At 38.8% G+C, this 15,437-nt stretch overlaps 1 long non-coding RNA gene across 1 annotated transcript in view; it reads left to right on the top strand.

Annotated features, from left to right (window-relative positions):
* Positions 1 to 5,606, top strand: part of LOC104862589 — an 11,890-nt gene extending 6,284 nt beyond the window's left edge. The window contains exon 3 of the long non-coding RNA XR_780377.1: positions 5,553 to 5,606. This is a non-coding gene — a long non-coding RNA (uncharacterized LOC104862589). The remainder of the gene's footprint in view (positions 1 to 5,552) is intronic.
* The last annotated feature ends 9,831 nt before the right edge of the window (positions 5,607 to 15,437 follow it).

Genomic DNA, 15,437 nt, shown 5'->3' with positions numbered 1-15,437 from the left:
ATATATATATATATTGCCAAAATAGCACAACCAGTGGAAATCTGGACTGGTGTGGCATGAACTATGAAATTGGCAGCAATATTTATACATGGTGCCATTGCATCCATTTGTTTATTCATTTACTCATGTAATGAAATTGTGTGAATTGTCTATTAAGAGGCTGGTGCTAGGTGAGGCAGTGGAACTGCAAGTGCACATCCTCCATTGCTCATTGGGAAGCAACAGTAAATGGGGGGTGCTTACCAAGGGACATGGTAGAGTTTAGCTCTAAAATGTCCCCTAAATATCTCCCAAAGTCTCATGTGTTTGGAGGGTGACTGGGTCAAGGGGACACCATACTCAGCAAAGAATTCACCCATTGATGAGTTCAGTAGCTGAATCTGCTGCTGGGAGGTGAGGCCTGGTAAGAAGTGGGTCACGGGGCGTGGCTAGAGAGGTCCATCTCCCTCCTCCACGTCTCCCTTTTCTCTCCGCCTCCTGGCTGCCATGATGTGAGCAGCGTTCCTGTGTCACGCCCTCCTGCCATTCTGTTTCTGCCTCGGAGCTGCTAGCTTTGGACTGAGCCCCCAGGAAAGTAGGAACCAAATAAACTTCTTCTCCTTTAAGTTGTGAGTGTTGGGTAGCGGCCTGAAAGTGATAAAGACAGGTGCAACTGAACTTGACTGAGTCAAAGAAGGCCTCTGGAAAGAAGTGACCCCCCTGAAATGACCCACAGCAAGAAGGATGAGGAGGAGGTGACCATGTAGGAAGAAGGGTGAGCGTGGTCCCTAAAGGAGAGTGCCCCACTGCAGGAACAGGGGTGTGGAGGTCAGGAGGTGGGAACAAGCCCAGTCTCCTCCAGAAACTGGGAGGAGTTCAGGCTCTCTGAAATGGGAGTGAGGTGGGGAGGAGAACGTAGCAGCCCATTCAGGCTCTCCAGAACCCGGAAGGGCCTGGATGTATTCTGGGTCTATAGGAGAAAGAGGTACTCCTGAGCATCTTTTATCAGATGTTCCAATCAGTAAACATTTGGAGAACTCATCTCTAATGTACGAATATTTACCTATTTATAACTATTATACTGGTTTCACTATGCTCCTGTGTTTACCTAAAAATGTATACAAAGTTAAGTATGCAGTCGAATGAACTAATTTTGAATGTGCCTAAAATTTTTAAAGCAGAATTTCATTTTTAAAAACACACCAGTGCCTCCACTTTTAAAATGTAGGCTTTGTTTTCAAATGGTGGCTGCTTAGGTTTGATGGGTCTCGCTGAGGGCATATCAGTGAGGCCTTCCCTGACCATCTTATTTAAAACTACAAACCCTTCCCTGTCATTTCCCAGCTCCCGTGCCTGTTTTCTCCTGTTACCCTTAAAAATTTTGTCATGTATCTTTTTTTCTCTATCTGTTAATGCAAAGACTATCTGTTGGTTTCCTTTCTTCTTCTTGGGTCCCAGAGTACTCCTTGGCCTTCAGTAGATGCTCAATAGTAGTTGCATGAATCGGGTGAAGGCCATGATTAGTGGTTGTGGATAGGAATCCAATGATCATCCCAATAATTTTAAATGTTTTCTTTGAATTTTTGTTAGATCCACTTATTCTTTTAATGGGTAGTATGAATGGTGACCAAGCACTTGGTTTCAAGATAAGAAAGATGCTGGAATCACTAATGCATCCCCACGTCATTTTTCCTTTTAATACCATATGTCCAGTGGAAAGTGGTGGTAATCTCAGCACATAGCAAGACTGAGGCAGGGGGATAGTGAATTTGGACTTAGTGAGATCCTGTCTCAAAATGAAAAATATAAAAGGGCTACAGATGTAGCTCAGGGCAAAGACCCTGGGTTCAATCTGTAGTATGGCAGACAAATAATCCCCAAATTAAAATGAGGTAACATTATCTGAAAGCCTGCCTAACAAGTTAGATGTCAGGGTTTTGTGTTGGAGAGGCTGAGAGCAGTGTGCACGGATGTGTCCGTAGATTTTCTCTGCCTGTGACGCCTGGACTCGCTGAGTGTACCTCTCCTATTGTGATCTGCCCATGTGTGAGTGCACTGGTCAGGGTCAAACTGCATGTTGAGATTAAGAGTAGTAAAGGTGAACTTTCCTACAGTGGAACCTTGGTTCACAAGTTCAATTCTCTCCATGATTCTGTTCACAAACCGATGGGACAGGAACTAAATCACATTTTCCCGTAAGGTCAGACATTAAACCTAACCATTGAATTTGATTCAGTTCTCAACCAACCTGGCTTATGACCAGAATTGTGGAAAGAATCAAGTTCATGAACCGAGGCATCACTGTATTTTTAGATAAAAATCACTACATGTCAGATTCCTAGTGTGTTCTCTTGCCTCAGTGACACACCTTGAGCACTTTGCAGTCTCAGAGGTCCTGGCTTTGTGTGGGAGGCATGTTTTTGAGTATTTTCTTCCCTCTGTTGTCTTTACCTGAAGAAGTCCAGGTGGGTAGGGTCTTGGTTTTCAGTGTTGAAGAGCCCTCATTGGGAAGTACACCTCTTGCAATGCCTATTTAAACAATAGCCTGCCATGGGTCACCTCACCCATCTCCTTTAGCACTACTACTTTGTCAATATGTAAAACATAGTTATTTATTAGTGACAGTGAGCTTTTTCATGGCTGTTTGTTGTAACTGATTTAGCTGTCTTTTTAACCAAACCAGGACCAAATAAACACTGAAGTTGTAATTTAGTTAATTTATGGAGATTTGCTAAGTGAGAATTATTTTCATTTAGTATGCATCCCATTATCCACCATTCCTTTCTTTTCTTTTTTTTTGGTACTGGGTCTCGAACTTGGGACCTTGTGCTTGTAAGGCAAGTGATAGAACCACTGAGCTAAATCCCTAGCCCCACCTGCTATTTCTATGTAGTATTTGTGACCTGTGAAAAATAACATAGGTGGAATGTGGTTATTATTATTAATTACTATTATTTTTAGTACCAGGGATCGAACTCAGGGCCTTGAGCTTGCAAGGCAGGCCTGGTGCTACTGAGATAAATCCCTGGCTCAGATAAAATATTATTTGACATATTTCTTTGAGTTTTTTTAGAATATAAGTCCAGGAGAAACTGATATTTTTCTTAATAAAAATCATATGTGGACCAGTGTCTTATTAATGCATGTCCACTCCCCAAAGTACAATCAATAGTCTGAATTAGAAAAAGCACTTTGTACTTTTTTGTTTTTTTGAGACAGGGTCTCATCACTGTAGCCAGGCTGGCCTGAAACTCATGATCCTCCTGGCTCAGCCTCCTGAATGCTGGGGTTGCAGGCATGTGCCACCACCCCCAGCCCTTTTCGAATTTCTTTCATTGGCTCTTCAGACTTAAACCACATAGAAAGCCCATTCTATAACACTCACTCAGGGAACCAATGGTAGTTGAGTGTATCTGCCTAATTCTAGCTGATATAGGCCAAGTTCCATTGCAGGAACAGTGCTAGGAAGGAGTACTCTTAAAATTAGGACTTGGAGCTATTGTTTACTTCAGGAAGAGGTAGGCAGTTGGTTGCTTAACCACTAAATGGGTTTGTGTGGAAGCCAGAGTCAACTGCCCAACATTTATTGAAATGATGCTTTAGCATTCCTTATAAATTAATCTCATCTATGCGAACAGCCTTGCTGTTGGTCTCTTAATTCAGTCCTACACGGGGCTAGTTCAAATGACTTGTTAAAGTCCCTGTAGCTCTGAGACTCAATTACTCAAATTCAGGGAGCATAATCTAATTGAATCATTTCAATAAGAAATCACGATTTTCATCTAAATTGTAATTTAATACACTGCAATGAATTATACTAAGGCTATTACAGTATCCTTTCAACTCCAGCAATAAAGGCACTGCTGTAGTCACAAAGCAGGGCCAAGTCTTCTATCTGGGTAGATTCTTTGAAGGTGGAAGGCATTTCCTTACTGCCTCTCCTCTCTCTGAGTATGTCCCTACATCATGCTTGTCTAGTTTGGATGTTAATGGTGTGTGTATCTGTGCAAGAGGTACATCCTATGCCCTGGGCTCTTTGTGAAGTGAACGGGAGGAAGAATGCTAAGAATGTGGTGAGCGACCTGGACTGTACAGAACAGGAGCATTTATTTTTGTCCATTTGGCAATCAGGACTGACCGCCTGGGCTGTAGGATCAAATCTAGAGTCCGCAGTAACCCTAGAAGTGGAAAAATAAGAATCAGTCGCATCAGAATCCAATTTGCATCATTTGGATGGCCACAATCCTAGACAACAATGAACATGGACTTTGTCTTGAAAAACTTACATGTAATATCATAAATCACAAATTCAAAGGGCTTGGGAGGCAAAAATAAAAACCAAAACGTTGCAGTTTTCTTAGTAAAGCATAAATAGTATCATACTCATGCTAATCATACTCAGGCTATGATTTTGTGATTTCTAACATTTTCCCATTATAATTCAAGTTTCTTGCAGAATTTGGGCCTAAATTTCAAAAGTTAAAAAAAATAATGAGATGTTAATTGGCATGTATTATTAAATGGTACAGAGTGAGACAGAAAGCCCTTCTCCTTCTAAGTAGCCTGTTCTCTTTCTCCTACTCTGCCAGATATTTGGCCATTTCTCTCTCACTCTACAATTCAGTTCTTTGCTGTGCAGCCTGCAAAATATAATAACTTCTAAGCAGTGTGTAAAACAAAGTGCTCAATTCACTTTATTAAAATATCCAATAATAATTGATTTAAAGGCAATAAAATGTGTTCATTAGAGGGTTTATATTCAAGAAATATTGAAAGTATACCTAAAACTGTCACTTTTATTGTGAATGAACAGGATAATATAATTTGAAAAGAGTGTGATCATACTAAAGATTTGTCCTGCAGCATTATCTGATAGCTCATAAAGTGCTGAAATTTAATATGATGCTTTCAGTCAGTTTAATTGAAATTTAATTGCCACTTTGGGCAGAAGGTTTAGATCTGATCAATAAAATATTAAAGATTTTGTGCTTTCGCTTGGAACAGCTTCTTTAGCAATGTATCAAGAGGACCCTATATTTTCGGAAATATTTGTTTGTTATACTTCACACAGTACTCAATATCACTTTCTCATCTGAAAGTTTTAATGTGCTGTGCAGACAAATAGTGGAAATAATAAAGCAATAGTTGATCCATTTAATTACAACACGATGAAAGGAATAATGGTCACCTTCAGATTCATGAGAAAGTCATTAATGTAAAAGAGCAATAAATATTTTGAAATGTCAAACCTCAGAAAGACAGAGCCCAACTTGAGCTGGATTGTAAATCAGACTAAGAGAAGGACCTTGAAAAAAAGATGGTTCTTTGGTATTTTAGAAATAATTACTAATACAAAAAGGGTAATGATGAAACTATAAATTACATTAAAAAGGGCCATTAGAGAAGGATTAGTTTATAAAGCTGAGAGATGGTTCTTAAAATTGTCCTGCTGGTTATTTCTACTTTTCATCTTATTCAGGAACCCCCTGCTCAATTACCTGATTATTAATAAACTAATTAATCACTACTTTGGAGTTCAAATACTAAAGTGATAACAACTTTCTCCTTTTCAGGGACTCCCATGAGTTCACCACATTTGTTATATTTTAGAAGGGGAGAAAGTTGGAAATTTGTTAAAATTTATGAATAGTGAACTGAAGAGTGATTTCAAGGTAAGCTGTGTCTTTCCTCATATGTCTTAAAAGTTATGATTTCTTTTCAATCACTATCTTTCAACCATGTCTTTGATATTTCTGTGGCCATGGTGTTTTCTACTCTGTCAAAATTCTTTTCATAACAATCCCTTATTACCAGTAGCACTTTTCCAGAGTCTCATATGCAAGAATATACATTTCTTTACTCACAAGTCTCTCATGAGATTCTAAGTTCAATAGCATGGCATACTGTTTTATTTGGTTCAGTACATATTTCAACTATATTTTTGTTTTCAGCCATTTTCAAGCAAGATCAATTATCTCCCTCATAATCACTCTTGCTTTTCTTCTTTGTCCACCTGCCTCACATTTCTCTTTGTGAGACATGTGACAGTACTACAGTTTTTAATTTCAAAACTGAATTGCAATAGACCATTTTCTTTTGAAGAATACATATTGTTTTTTCTCTCATGACCAGTCAAAGGCAGTTAATTGTGTGACAGCTTGATGCTGGACATTATTCTCAGTTAGGTCCTGGAAATGCAACAACTGCCTGAGAAAATCCTTCTGCCTTCAGGGAACTTACGTTCTGACTGGGGAGAAAGACAATAAACATAGACAAATGATAATTTAAAGTTCTGCCAAGTACTATGAAGGAAATGAAATAGATTAACATGACAGAAGGTGACTGTGAGTGCGCGTGTGTGTATGTGTGTTGGTACACAAGTGGATTTATTTCCTTCCTTAGGAAGTGACATCTAATGGTGAAGGGATGGACGGCTTTGTAAGGATTTGGAAGAGGGCATTCTAGACAGAAGACACAGCAATGTGAGGACACTTAAATTGGCATGAGGCTGATCTCAGGTATACAAAGAATATCTGTGTGGCAATCATACAGTGTTCAAGAGGTATGTTGGGAAGATATGACATCAGAGAAACCCAATAGTGTACCCATGATAGTCTTATGAGTGAGAAGTTGTGGTTTCTTTTTCAGTGCTGGGGATTGAACCCAGGACTTCATGCATGGTAGGAAAACACTCTGCCACTGACTTATACCCTCAACCCTCCAAGTGATGATGTAATGGGAAGCTGTGGCAAGGATTTAAGCAGTGGTAATGATGACCTATGTGTATGTGTGTCTGGTAGGTGGAGTGCTGAGCGACAGGATATGAATCGTGCATTGGACAGATGATTCATATCCGTGTGGACCCTGGGCCATGAAGAATTGAGAGCAGAGGCACAAAATAATAGACCATTGCAGCCATCCAGGCAAAACACTTTGACCAATTGTAGTCATGGATATGTTGATAATTTGTCAAATTTGGTATGCATTTTAGAAGTCAAGACCAAATGTCATACTGATGAATTGGATATTAGGGTGGTATGGGTGAGAAATAATTTGAGACTTGTACGATTTTTTTTTTTTTTTTGGTACCGGGGATTGAACTCGGGTCCTTGTGCTTGCAAGGCAGGCCACAGAACCACTGAGCTAAATCCCTGGCCCCGAGACTTGTAGGTTTTGAGCTTGAGCAACTAGGTGAGTGATGGTGCCATTTATTGAGGTGGAAAAGGCATGATATCAGTAGAAAGTATATTTTTAGAGAAAACCAGCAGTTATCTTTGGCCCCAACCATTTAGAATTAGACTGAGTATCTTTGGATAACTAAGTAAAATTTCAAGGCAGTTTGCTCTACCAGTTTGAAACTCAAGAGAAGTTTTTGGCTTGGGATATAAACTGTTTCATTAGCAGGTGGATGGTATTTGAAACTGGATGGGATCATGTGAAGGATTATAGGCAGAAAAGAGAGGAGCAAACACAGTTCCTTAGTGTGCTCTACCATTGGTGCCCCAACAGAGTAGGGAACCAGCAGAAGAGGCTGAGAAGCCATGACCAAGGGAAGGTGAAGGATAATCCATCAGTGTGGCACTCTTGAGGCATGGAAAATACAAAGACTCAAGTTGGCTGTTGTTGACCATTAAGACCTATACTTTTATTTTATTTTTTTCCTCATTGAGCTTATTGGTACATTTTAGGTATACAGTACAGTTACATTCATTATTAGGATCTTGTTCCTTTACCTGACAGGTCTTGGTTCTCATTTTTTCCCCTTGTCCCTGCCCTCCCTTCACCCCCCTCCCCTCCCCATTTACAAACACTTTATTTCCATTTTATCCTATTTTTTTCTTTTCCCTCATACCTTTCCCCTACCCTTCCCACTTTCCCTACACCTTTAGCCCTTTTCTATTTAGCATTGTCAATTATCTCATTAGGATCTTATGTACTATTACAGTTTTTCACACCAGAGAAACTATTCAGTATTTATATATGTGTGACTTATTTATTTCACTTAGGAATATATCCTCATCTTCTTTATCCAGTTTGCAACTGATGGGCAAATGGGCTGTTTCTAAGTTTTAGTTATTACAAACTGTGCTGCTATAAACGTAGGTGCGCACATATCACTGTGGTATGATTCTTTTAATTCTTTTGGAAAGATACCCAGCAGAGGGATTGCTGGGTCAAATGGAACCTCTAGTCCCAGCTCTTTGAGGTATCTCCATATTTATTTCCATAGTGGTTGCACAAGTCTGCACTCCCACCAACAATGGAGAAGGGTTCCTTTCTCCCCACAACCCCACCAACATTTGTTATTGTGTGATTTCTTGATAGCAGCCATTCTTTGTGGGGTGAAGTGGAATCTCACAGTGTAGTTTTCATCACATTTCTTGAATGATCAGTGATGTGGAACATTTTTCATATATTTACTTGCTGCTTTTGCTTCTTTGTCTGAGTAATGCCCATTTTTGAATTGGGTGTTTATATTTGAGGGGGCTGGTTGTTTTGATTCTAGATAAGAGTCCTTTGTCTGAGAAGCAGATGGTAAAAATATTTTCCCACTTTGTAGGTTTGCATATAACAAAACATCATCCAAAAGTGAGGAAAAAGGAGGACATGAGCTGAGGATTTGGGTAGAGCAAAGGTGTTTCAATTTGGATTCTCCAGAGAAAAGAACCAGTCAATTCTGCTGTATATATGCAGTCTCTATATTTGTATGTGTTGAATCCAGGAATTCAACGAACTGTAGGTTAAAAACATTTGGAAAAAACTGCATCTGTACTGAATACAGACTTTCCCCTAGTCGTTATTCCCCCAAGCAGAAAGCATAATAATTATATGCATATGAGCTGCATTGTATTAGATATTATAAGTAGTCCAGAGTAATTTAAAGTATACAGAGAATGTGTGTGGGTTACATGCAAACACTACAGCATTTTTTATAAGAAGATTAAGTGTGTTCATATTTTGGTGTCTGTGGAGGGTCCTGAGACCAAACCTCTGTGGATACTAAAGGATAGCTCTCTCTTTAATAGGTTGGTGAAGGTCTGCACACATGGGAAAAGTCATCTGATTTATTCAGTCTACCAATGGAAATGTAATGTAAAGCAGATTAAAATCCTCATAGAATATTATTTAACCCCATCTAGAATACTGTTTAACCAAATATGTGAGTACTGTGTGGCCTGGTGAAATTGAAATGCAAAATTTGACAATCAGTCAAAACACTAAAGCAGACATCTTTAAAAAGGAGAAAATTTAATGTAATAGGTAAACTAGCATCACTCAATATCATTTTTAATGTTACACGAAGAGCTCATTAATTGTGAGTGGATGATTTTCTCTGGCAATACTTATTGAGTAAGTAAGTTTGCTCAGGGTTGATGCATTTCCAGCTGAAAGCAATGGAGGGAGAGTGGGGCTGCACCTGTAATGACGTGAACAAGGGGGAGTGTATAGCACAAGGTAATGTAGGGCGAGTTAGGAGGGAACTAAGGTGGTCAGCAGTGAGGCGGGGAGTGAAATAAATCGTAGCAACAATTCTTGGTAGGGTCATGAAATTATCAGAGCATTAGCATAGGTGAGCTAGGGTAGAAAGTGACAGAAGATGGTTACCAGACAGGATGTAGAATGTTAAAGACCAAAACTTCGAAAGTGATGCCATTGGTGGTGATATTTAGGTCCTTAGTACAGCCATGTAAAAGGTTAAATGCTGGAGGAGGCTGAATTCAGGAGGTCAAGGAACAAAGAGGATGTGTCTTTTGATGTCTCCTGTTCATGCGAATTGAAGTTATTAAAACATGAGTTTTAAGCTGGGCGTGGTGGTACATGCCTGTAATCCCAGCACTTGGGAGGCTGAGGCAGGAGGATCACTGTGAGTTGGAGACTAGCCTGGTTTACATGGTGAGTTCCAGGTCAGTCTCAACTACGTAGTGAGACCCTGTCTCAAAAAACCAAAAAACCAAAACCAAAACCAAAACCAAAAAACAAAAACATGAGTTTTAACGAAGCAATGGTTTTTAAGGAGAGACAATTTGTTGACAGCCAAAAGACAAGGAACTTGGGTCTTAAGGAAGAAACTCCCATCATCTATTGGGAGGTGTAAGAAGATAATGTCGTTAGGGAACTTTCAGGTTTGGATCAGATCAAAAATGCAGAGAACATTCAGAAAATGTACTGCAGGAATAGGAAAATTTGATGGTTATGGACAATGCTCTATAATAGGCTGAGTGGAAAAGTCTGGTTATACAGACAAGGGTAGAGATGAAGCCAATTTAGAGGAAAAGTATAAATTTAAACTCTGAGGTGGGATCAAAACGCTTGGATTGATTCAGGATATCAAGAAAGCCATGATGGTACAACTACAGACAGTCATGAAATAAGACTTTCCTAACTGCAATAGAAAGTGGCAGGATTTATGGCATATCTGTGTTGGAAGTGTGTGTGTGTGGGGAGGCTCTTGTGTGGGATTAATGGCAATGTATTCTTTACTGTAATACATTAAAAAATAAACATTTCATCCTATTTGTTGATTGTACCTTGAGTGTTCATCCATGTAGGATGTTTAGATTAATGGTAACTGAGGTGAGAGAGATGTGGGACATAAGTTTGGCTCAGGGAGTAGGAATATTATTCAAGAGGTGGAGTGTTTAATCATGGTTAGGGCTGTATTAACACAGTCTGAGCTCAAAAGGAGCCCAAAGAGCTGGAGGAAAGGGAGTATGTGCACCACTGATATGCCTTCTTTCTGAAGCATAGTTTAAATGGTCAGTTATACTAATTTTAAATAACTTAGATGGTGTGAGGGGAATAATATATGCCTTGGATCCAGAGACTTGGTCTAACATTCTGGGCAAATTAAAATATTGTTCTATTAACTCTTCTGGATGTCATTGTAGTCACTTCTAACATGGAGATAATTTCGTTATTTATGACTATTAAGAGAAATTATTCTTTCCCAAACATATAAAGTAACTGAAATGTATTAAGACCCCCTGCCTTTCTTTATAGAATGGATTTAAAACTTATGGCTTGACTTTTCAAAAATAGTGGGCTATCTGTGGGTGGGATGAACCAGGGAGGGGGGGCGTGGACTTGAAGTGGTTTCTCTGATACAGGTAACCTCAACCCACTGCTGTCTGTAGGCCTTGTATGTTGATCAGATTAACTCCTGATGACAATCTGGTGCCTGTCTGTTGTGGCTGTTCAGCAATCTCTGTTTATTCACTTCCTTCCACCCCTCCGGGTTTGTAAGTGGCAAATACCCTGCGAGATTTCAGTACTCTGAGTTGTCTTTGCTGGCAAACTTCAAAACTCCACTTTCAGCTATTAATGCTATGATCACAGCAGTACAAAGAGTGTTGAATCCAAGGAATTTTAGTCCAAAGTAAAAGGCAAAATTTAGAAGTGAATTGTAAACGTGCAGGTGGACAAAGGCTTATGCTTAAAATTTACTGACCAAAGGTGTTTTTTCCCTGCACATCTTGTGGAGACTCACTGGATTACTGCTTAAATCCAGCCACCCTGGAAAAATGATAGCACACAAATCAATACCATTTTAACAGTGGGGTGACCACTTCATTTATAGCTTGGTGCTAGGTATTGAGATACAGACCAATAAAAGTTAGTGAGAGACAGGATCACAACTTGAAGAACTTTATGGTCTAGTGACCTGACAACTGAATAATTTCCACCCTGGTCATAGTCAACAAATACTGAAAACCCACAGCAACAAGTGTGTAGTGGAAAGGGGGCTGCCCCTGTTTATTCCTATGATTCATCCCATTGTGCAAATTCAGAATCCAGAGAGGCAGAACAAAAGAGCAGAAATAGTTTTAGACATTCTTGGAGATTAACTAGACCTTCAAGGGACTGCTGAGTACAGAATAGACTGACAAACTGTCATTCCTAATCCCACGTGTGTGTGTGTGTGTGTGTGTGTGTGTCTAATATAAAATTTGGCTTCACTGAATTAGTCTCCTCAACACATCTTTATGTTTATGATCAAGATATCCTTTCTTACATTAGACAGTGTTTTCTCTTTGGTTCTACTCATGAAAATTGGCTCATTTAATCTTATGTATTTTGGAAACTGCAGGGTTGGTTGAGTTTATGTTTTTCAGTTGGCTGCCAGAAACATCAGAGTCAAATTTATGGCCTGACTCTAACAAGTCTATACATTCTATACTACATTACTGCTAGCTTCCTTCCTGCAGAGAAGAATATGTTAATGAAACCATCACCATCAATCTATCACTCCACCTCCAGTCATCTTCATAAACAGGAGGCTAAAGGTTCAAGGGGCTTTGCAGGACCATGGAAACTGGGATGGGTAGACCAGCCCTTCTTGGCTTTTGTTAGATCTCCATTAGCCCACTTTAGAGCTTAGGTAACTACTTGTTTTCAAATAGCTTCTGTAAAAATCTCAGGATTGCCCAACTAGCACTGATGCTTGCCTTCTTAGCAGATATAGGGTTTGGATATATTAGGATTCCACGCTGTACCCATTCCTTTTCCAAAGGGCATGCTGGACTTCTGGAATATGAGAATTAAACTCTTCATGATTTGTCTCTAGCATTTGTGTGTTTACTTGAAAATATAATCTAGGGGACCGGGGATTTAGCTCAGTGATTCCACTGCCTGCCTCACAAGCACAAGGACCCAAGTTCGATCCCTGGTACCAATCAAAAGAAAAAAGAAAAAAAAATAACCTGGGGCTTTTCTATATTACAGTTCTTGACTCTTAGTCCCATTTCTTTAAAAAAAAAGAATAAAAAAGCTACAAAAGACATGGTATTATTAAATTAATACTGGGCAAATTTTAAATGTAAAAACCTTAGAAATAAGCAGAAAAAAATCAAAGAAAAAATCAAAGAAAAAAAAAAGAAAAAAATCATTGCCACTATTTTAATACCTTTATCCATCCATGGACTTTCCTGGTATTTTCATAGTTCTGAGTTTTAGCTGGTGTGTCACTATAAATGTGTTCACTGAATGATGAAATGGGCAGAGTTTAAGAATGTAAACTGAAATATGACTGCTATTTCATTGCTGACTTCTGGATTTCTGAGTTTGAACTTTGGCAAGTTCTTTTACCATTTTATGCCTTAGCTTCTCATTTATACAATGAGTACAATACTATCTACATTTATGAGCATTGAATGAGTTGTGTATGAATCAGAACTATGGCTAGCCCACAGAAAATGAACAATAAACTTTAGCTGAGCATTATTATCAATGTTTCTATATGCTGTATTGAGAGGACTGTATTTTCTGGAAGTTTAAATAATTTTTGTTACAAAGGCTGAGTAGCTTTGTTGTCAAAATATAGAAATCCAGGTGAGATGAAAAGTAGTAAGCTGCTCTTAATACTTTCATGTATATATTAAACATGTGTAATTTACCCAGAAAGTATATTTTACTCTGGAAATTTGGGTATTTCATGGAACCCTGGGCCTGGCTCTTCTAATAGATCAAATAATGATTTATAATTCATATGTTCCATCCTACCAGTGATAGGAAGTAATTTAGAAGCCCAGCAGTCACTTTGACATAGCAAATTCTAGTAAATATTTGGTATATTAGTGACAATTTAGTGTTAAACACTTTTTTTCATATTTTGCTAGTGACCAAGTTACTTAAAGAGTACAATAATAGACAGTAAACATATTCGTTATGCATCTTAAAAATTTTCTTTAAGAAAACTCTATACTTAGCATGGCATTCACTTAGTATAGGCTCTGTGCTAGAAATTCCCATAGGAGGCAGGGACACACATGATGTGATCAAATTATATGATGAATGTCTAAATTTAAAAACATTATTGCAGTAAAAGACACACTGACACTAATCTGCCTCAAAATATTCTTCATTTTGTACACATTCATCCCATTTTTTGCCACTTTCTGAAGCAATTCTGGGAGTCCTTCTTTCTTCATTAGGTATTATAAAAAGTCTGGAAAATGCTGCTCTTATATATCATCAAATGGAAGGCAGCTATGTTAGCCATTATACCATCAACACCTCCTGCATCATCAAATGGAAAGGCATGCTTGTAGAAACAGCATGGTCCATCCTCATCCACTTCATCTACCAGATCTGATTCAACTTCTGGCCCTGCTCCAAAGTCAAAATAATCATGAAAGTAAATATTTGGAGTCAATTTAGGACACCGAGGCAGGCATGACAGGAGAACTAAAGACACCACGAAAGAGGACTTCCAGAACTGCTTCAGAAAGTGGCAAGGATGATGGCATAAGTGTGTTTGAGAGTATTATGAAGCTTTGGGGGGGACACCTAGACACAAGCTGTAGTACCCGTACTGTAAAGAACACATGCATAATCTGTAGAAAGAGATGCAGACACATGTGTTTTGAAATTTTATAGGTCTGGGTTTAAAATCTAGCACCACCATTTACTCACTATATGAACAGGGGGTATGTTACTTAGCTCTTTAGTTTTTTCTTTATATAATAGTAGTAGTATCTTCCTTGTAGGATTTTCATATGAATCAAGTAGTATGATGTGTATTATGAAGCTTGCATGTATTTTGTGGTTAGGGTTGCTATCTATTTCACAGAGCAGGCATCTGGGACCCCTTGATGGATGGTAATGCAGCCCAGACTCTTTGCTCCTGTCTTGGCTTGGTACTTCTGACAGTCTCCCCAAACATGGCACCTGGCTCCACAAGGCAGGTGACTGCAGTCTCACTAGGGAAGGTGTGGAGCTGGGGTGGGAAACATTTCCTAATGTGAAAAACAGGAGGCATGGATAAAAATAGATTGGTTTTTGTAGCAGCATGCTTTCTCCTGGAATATTTATTTGCTGCACAAGAATAAAGATCTTTCAATATTTTAACCCTCCTTTCCGTATTATTTCTCATTTATCACTTTATTGTGTGAACCAGTTCTTCTTACCCATCTCTCCAGTGTTTTATTCCTCATATTGCTGCTGGCTGGCTCTATCACTGACCCTCCAAATAGCCCCTTTCATATAGATTTGGTAAAAGAGAAGGCTTTAGCTTAAATAACCTGCTCTGAATTTAGGGAATGAATGAATATTGGAAAATTAGGCTAAGCATTTGAAAATCTTTTCTTTGCTTTCTTTCCCCTCTTCCGTTGATTTGATGGAAGCCTAAATCTTAGTTTCGCCATCTCTAAAACAAGAATATTTTCCCACCTTGTTATCTATGAAGAATGTGCAGAATTTGAATGGTGAATGGCTTCATCTTAGTAGTGAGAAAAGAACAAATTGCTCACTTAATAAATTGCCTGGCCACTTGGGTACTATTTAGTAGATTACCTTTTCCAGAGCTCTAAATGATAGTAAATGGTAAGTGGCAGTAACTGGAAGAGTTAATGCAGCTTTGATCTCTTGAACTGAGACTCTGTAGTTTCCGTAGGATGAGGTGGAATTATTTCCTTCCTTTTATCTAAGGACCAGTAAACCCTCAAAAAAGGAGGACAAAA

The sequence above is a fragment of the Fukomys damarensis genome, unplaced genomic scaffold, assembly GCF_012274545.1.
Source record: "Fukomys damarensis isolate Sample0158 unplaced genomic scaffold, DMR_v1.0_HiC HiC_scaffold_17, whole genome shotgun sequence".
NCBI lineage: Eukaryota > Metazoa > Chordata > Mammalia > Rodentia > Bathyergidae > Fukomys > Fukomys damarensis.
Note: the sequence above shows the minus strand (reverse complement) of the source record. Positions and strands in the feature narration are given on the sequence as shown.